This window comes from Myotis myotis, unplaced genomic scaffold (assembly GCF_014108235.1).
Source record: "Myotis myotis isolate mMyoMyo1 unplaced genomic scaffold, mMyoMyo1.p scaffold_m19_p_2, whole genome shotgun sequence".
In the NCBI taxonomy this organism is placed as follows: domain Eukaryota; kingdom Metazoa; phylum Chordata; class Mammalia; order Chiroptera; family Vespertilionidae; genus Myotis; species Myotis myotis.
Genome location: NW_023416324.1, coordinates 25,241,703 through 25,248,286, shown reverse-complemented (window position 1 = coordinate 25,248,286; position 6,584 = coordinate 25,241,703).

The window sequence follows — 6,584 nt, the reverse complement described above, 5'->3', positions numbered from 1 at the left end:
CCCTCAAGAAATGCCAATGGGGACCCACAGAGTGAGCAGGCCTGAGGTGAGTTCCATCCATGGTGCCAGTGCCTCTCTGTAGACCCCCTTGCCGCATGTGAAGAGCACCCTGAGGGGAGGTTCCACGGTGGACGGCAGCCTGAGCCCATCAGAAGTGCTCTTGGCGTGGACTCCAAGTCCCGATCTGGACCTACCAGGGTCGGGGGCTGGAGTGGGAGGAAGAAGAGGAGCTAAAAAAGGATATGAGATGGAGGAGGAAGCAGGTGACTCAGACTCCAGCCTCAGCCCTCACGGAATCCTTCTTCCTGCCCGGCAGCCCCCTCCATAGCCCACCCAACCTAGGGCCAGTGTGTCCACACCGACCTGTCCATGACCACATTTCTCCTGCCACCCCCTCCACCTCCACCCGCTGAGGCCTGTCAGGGAGCATCTCAAGCACCACTTCCTCAGCGAGGCTCCCTCAACCCTCCACGGATCATGAGATCACTTCCTCCCTTGAGCAATATGTGAGTCCATGGTCTTTCTCCCGCAGCCCAAAGGAGCACCTCCAATTTCATTTCGGTGTCCTCCAGCCCGACCGTCAATAACTGTGCCTATAACTGGGTGACTGAATTCAGGGCTGATAGGACTGGGTCAGCTCTTTGCGGCCAATGTCATTTCAGAACTGTCATTCCGAGCAATATTGTAAAATATTTTGCATATTTTTCCTAAAAAGATCACCAAGGAGTCATGGCCTATTTGGGTGGAAAACCAAAGTCATGGGAGTCTTCTTAGTCATCTGTTGCTGTGTGATAAATTACTCCAATATTTAGCAACTTAAAACAATAAACATTTCTTATGTCCCAGTCTCCGGGGGCTGGGAATCCAGGAGTAGCTGAGCTGGGTGGTTCTTGCTCAGACTCTCCCGAGGTGGTTGTTAAGCTGTCAGCAGGGGCTGCAGGCATCTGAAGGCTTGACTGGGGCTGGAGGACCCAGCTCCGAGAGGGCGCGCTCCGTAGCTGAGGGCAGGTGGCCTCGGTGCCTCGTCACAGCGTTGCCTGAGTGTCCTCGTGACGTAGCTGTTGGCTTCCCTGGAGTGATCCAAGAACAAGCAGGCAAACTTGCTTTAAAAAACTGTCTTTTATGACCCAGCCTTGGAAGTGCTGTTATATCACTTCTACCTTATTCTATTGATCACACAGACCAACCTGATGCTCTGTGGGAGGGGACCACACACAGGTGTGAGCCCCAGGCAGCAGAGCTAATCAGAGCTCATCTTGGAGGTTGGGCCCACATGTTATTATACCCCTACCAGCTTGGCATAACTTACCCACGTTTCTCTTACCCATTCCCCTGCCTCCAGTCAATATGAGACCCAGCCCTAGACGGTTTGGCTCAGTGGATAGAGTGTTGGTCTGTGGACTGAAGGGTCTGGGGTTCGATTCCGGTCAAGGACACTTGCCTGGGTTGCGGGCTTGATCCCCAGTAGGGGGTGTGCAGGAGGCAGCCAATTGATCTCTCATCATTGATGTTTCTGTCTCTCTCTCCCTCTCCTTTCATCTCTGAAACTGGTAAAAATATATTTTTAAAAAGTATATGAGACCCAAATGTGCCTCCTTGATTGTCTGACCTGAAGTCCCCCACCTTCCACCCAGGCACCAGGAATAAGGAGAAATGTGATTCCTCATCCATCTCCTTTCTCCCACCTCCTGTCCAGCAGATTCTTTCAGGGGCCCTGGGGTCACCTACTTGAGAACGTCATGGAAACTTTGTGTTCTGTGATGTCTTGGTCTCCACGTGGAGTTTTTATAATGTCCAAAGGTCAGCGGCACCAAAGCTGCTTGCACTGGTTTGTAGCCAATGGACCATGTCTAAGGTGAGGGAGAGGGCAGGGGTGGTGGGAGGGACGATAGGAGGGGTGGTGGCCCAACACCCTCTCCTGCCCAGGCCGCTAGTGCTGTAGCCAAACCCTCTACTTTCTGACGTGACCTTGGACTGTATTTGGGAGCAGAACCCCCTCAGCCTGGTAGAGATGGGACTGTGGCTTGGAACATGGGGATGCAGAAATTGTGGGCACAATTCTTTCTCCTCCTTTGTGCCCTCCCTTTTCAACTTGCAGAGCTCTTCCAAGACCTGGGAGCTACGTATTCTTTTCTTTTGCTTATCACTGGTCAGTTTTACTTGCCACTAAGTCATTAAAAATTTTTTATAACAGGTAACTGAGGATAAAATGACAAATTCACATAACAGTGAATAGAACAGATTCATTCTAAACACTTTATACAAATCATTGAATTCTCACAATAACTTTATGAAGTAGGTACTATTATTATCCCCATTTTAGAGATGAGCAAACTGAGGTCCAGAGAGGAAAAGTAACTCACCTAAGATCCATAGCTAGTAAGTTGCATGGCTTGATTTAAACTCAAGTTGTTGGGGTCTACGGTGTGTATCTAAATGCTACATGATACTGACTCTTTCATGTATATGTATATATATTATTGATTTCAGAGAGAGAGAGAGAAACATCAATGATGAGAGAGAATCATTGATCTTCTGCCTCCTGCACACCCCCACTGGGTATCAAGCTCACAGCCTGGGCATATATATGCCCTGACTGGGAATTGAACCATGAACTCCTGGGTCATAGGCCAATGCTCAACCACTGAGCCACACCGGCTGGGCCATGTATATTTTTAAGATAAAACACACATAAGAGAATGTGAGCTTATATTAAGCATAATTTCGATTCTGCTCTGTCCTCCTGATCCTCGAGGGCAGTACAAGTAATTTTCTGCCATTTAGGGAAAGTTTGGTTTTTAATGGGTGCCTCTATACGAAGCAGGCCATCTTCCCAGGAACCACTGGTACCCCTCATCCCACTGTTTTTGGATCTGGGCAGTGAAGGCATGAGTGAGACATTCTCACCCACCTCTTGCCATGGTGAACACCACGTCTTAGAGAGCGGAAGCAGCTTGTCTGAGGACACACACTAGTAGGTGCAGAAAGAAATTTAATGTCAGGGCATTGCTCCAAATTCAGCACTATTCCCTCTGAAACACCACATTCCCCCCGACTTCATCTGACTCTTCTTCTTTCACTCATCTGGCAAAGTCCCGTCAGGAGCCCCGTGAAGTTCTTTGTGGTTAAAGCTCAGCCCGGTGCCAGCACAGAGCAGCCACAGCCCAAGGCTGTGAACTTGTCACCTGCTTGCTGGGCTGGCTGACCTTGCAAAACACACATCCTGTGCAGCTGCCAGGAGGCACATTACTCATATTTGCCTTCCAGAGAGCCAGCTGCTAGGACTGTCATTAACCAATGGCCTCCAGCTGCTGCACCTTCAGATCCTAAGATAGCATGTTTTCCCATCCGGGACTGGGCACAGTGGGGACACAGAGCCCGGCTATTTCTGCCCTCCATGGGGCTCCTCCAATGGGCAGTCTTGACTCTGGGCCTGACCAAGACGTTCTCAGAGCTGCACTTCAGTCTGAGGCTCTTTCTATCCATCCTTCCTTCTTCCTCTGAAGATAGGTGTCGACCTCCATCATGATCAAAAGGCCCTTCTTGTTTACTCTCGCTCCCTCCCTCTATCCTTAGAGTGGTTTCCTCAATAAATCTCTTACCCCTCTAATTGGCCTTAGCATCTGTCTTTAGACCTGACACCACAGACCCTCTCTGGGTCATAGGGCCCACAGCCATCTGCCCCCTCGGATAGCTTGTGCCCAGTGGGCTTACAATTCTTCTTCATTACTAAGTGGTGGAATAGGAGTGTGATTCCCCTCTTAGCACCAGGGGACAGGGTGCAAACCAATTCCAGCACAGCCAGAGGTAAGAACAGCTGCTCCCCAAGTCCAGGGCTCCCACCCAACCCATGCCCTGCCTCGAGCCCATTGTCATTTCCCAGCTTCCGTGCCCTCCACCCAAGAGGGGAAAAGGGTCTCAGAGCCTTGGACTCTAGGGTAAGAGCCCTGAGTTCAGACTGGTTTCTACCGCTGGCTTCCCTTCTCTGGACTTTTCCCCATCTGTACAGTGGGACTTTTGGCTTGGTTGGCCTGGGTCGGGGAAGGGAGATCATGGCTGTTTTGGGGTTTTAAAAAATACCTTGGCAGCTGGTAAGCTACTTTGTCTGCCTGTTAAGACCAGACCTGATGCCCAGCTGGTGTGGCTCAGTAATTGAGCATCAACCCATGAACCAAGAGGTCACTAGTTCGATTCCCAGCAGGGCACATGCCCAAGTTGCGGGCTTGATCCCTAGTAGGGGGTGTGCAGGGGCCAACCGATGTTTCTCTCATATTGATGTTTCCATCTCTCTATTCCTCTCCTTTACTCTCTCTCTCTCTCTCTCTAAAAAAAAATAAATAAAAACATTAAAAAAAAAAAAAAAAAAGACCAGACCTGGTGAGAAGCTCATGTGGCAGAATCAGGGCAGGGCCAGGCCTAAAGCCAAGTCCTGATTATGCTTAGACACCATGGGTTATGAGGTGCTGTGCCTGGGCTCCTAAGAGTGGCCATCAGCCCCAGAAAGGACAGGTCCATGGGGAGCCAGTCAGGGGAGGTAAGTAGACAATAGCAATATGTTGAGGTCAGGCTACTCTAGAGGAAATCATGAGAGTACAAGGAGGCAGTACCAGTACCCGCGGGAGTCTGGACAGGCTTCCTAGAGAGGGGCTTTTGTTTTGGGCTTTGAAGGCTGAGTAGGAGTTTTCCAGATAAGGGCTTTCAAGGCGGACTGAATACAGGCTCAGAAGCGAGAACCTCTGCTGTGTGATCTAAAAATATGTGAGAAATGGAGGACTAGGGTGGAGATCAGGGAATGGTGAGAAAGTGAGCTGTGCCCAGACCTTGAAGGCTCTCTAATAAGGTCAAGATTCTACAGCCGTCACCATTACATGTAGGAGGTGGGTGCCACTCTTACTTTCAATTTACAGATGAACAAACCGAGGCCCTGAGAGACGGAGAGGGGCTCTGATAGGAATGCAATGAGCAGTGTCAGGACCCAGGTAATCTCAGGAGCCAGAGGCCAAGTCATCTTCTCATTGCGTGGGCAATGCCAAAAACAGCTCCTGCCCCACGGCCATCTGACATCAGCGAGCATGGCTTCCTCAGCCCCTCTCCCTCCTCCATCCCAGTGTCCTTGTCTGTGCTGACGTCATGTGCACAGAGAGAGAAATCTGTGGAGATTCCGGAGAGGCCAGAGTGTGGGAACCAAGACAGATGCTGCTGGCGCTGCCCCAGGGCCGAGAAGCCTCTGGGCGCTGCCAAGGGGGCTCTGGAATGTGTCTGAGGCCGCTGGTTCCCTCCACGGCAGCCCCCACCCCCACCCCAGGCCTGGGAAAGCTGGGGAGGCTCTGATTGCCCACCGTCATTTGGGCCTTGAGCAGCCTATGGGGGCCTGTGCTGCCTGCACACAGGAGTGTATGTGCATCGAAACAGCTGGCCCAGCCCTCCAGTCTGCTCTCGGGGGCCCTGAGCTGGGGCCACCGGACCCCCAAAGAGGGAGCATGACCCTCATGGACTCTGCAGGCCAGGGATGGAAAAGTGGACCAAACCGATACTGTCCACCACCTTCCCTGGAGAAGGCACTCAGGAGTGTGTGTGTGTTGGGGGGAGGAGGGCGGGGGGTGGGGAGGACAGCCAGACAAACAGACACAGACAGATGGTCCCACCCCCACCCAGTGGGCCCCAGGGGTGGCTATGCACCGCCTGTTCATCACATGTGGCTCACAGCAGCTGCACATTCTGTCAGAGACCAGCTGTGGTGGCAGCTGGGGAGGTGGGGAGTGAGTGCTATGGGTCCCAGGGGAGCAGGGGAGGAGGGCAAGGGGAGGACAGGAGGGCCTGGGAGAGCAGGGGTCAGGGAGGGGGTGAGGAAAGGAGGCTGAGATTGTTCTCAGGATACAGCACCAAGCGGGAAGGTGGTGATGGGAATGCCTGACATCTGGAGGCCCCGTCGATGCGGGCCTGGGCGCAGGCGGCTGGGGGTGGGGTGTTCTGGAACAAGCCCGGCCCACCCGGGCTAGGTCTTGGCACAGAGCTGGACCAGCAGAAGTGTAAGGAGAAACACTGGGCAGTTGAATATACGGGCCCAAAGCTCAGAAAAGGGGGTCTGTATTGGAGATAGCAATTTGGGAATCATTGGCTTATAACAGGGAAAGCCATGGGAGTCGATGAGGCGCCTAAGGAGGAGATGCATGGAAACAGAGGCTCAGTCACACGCTAACATTACACTCTAAACAGCCGGCACTGCTCTGTGCACCTTACCTCATTTCATCCTCACAACAAGCCTACGTTTTGTTATGATCACATTTTACCAGTGAGAAAACCACGGCATAGAAAGGCCTCTCTTACTCGGGCTCACCTCCTGCCTTACTGTGGGGCTCCAGGCTGTTTCTGCCCCTCTCTGGGTCTGTGTCCCCAGACACAAAGGGAGGGCCAAGGCTCTGCAGAGGGTAGACTGAGTGGCCCCAGGTGCTCCAGCCCCCCCCCCTCCCCCCAGGATAGTCCCTGGTAGGACTCTGTGACTGTTTGCCCGGGGCCAGGCACCACCTCCTCCACAGGGAAGGTAGAGGCCTTTGCAGGCCCCCAGCTTCCCTCCCTGTCACTAG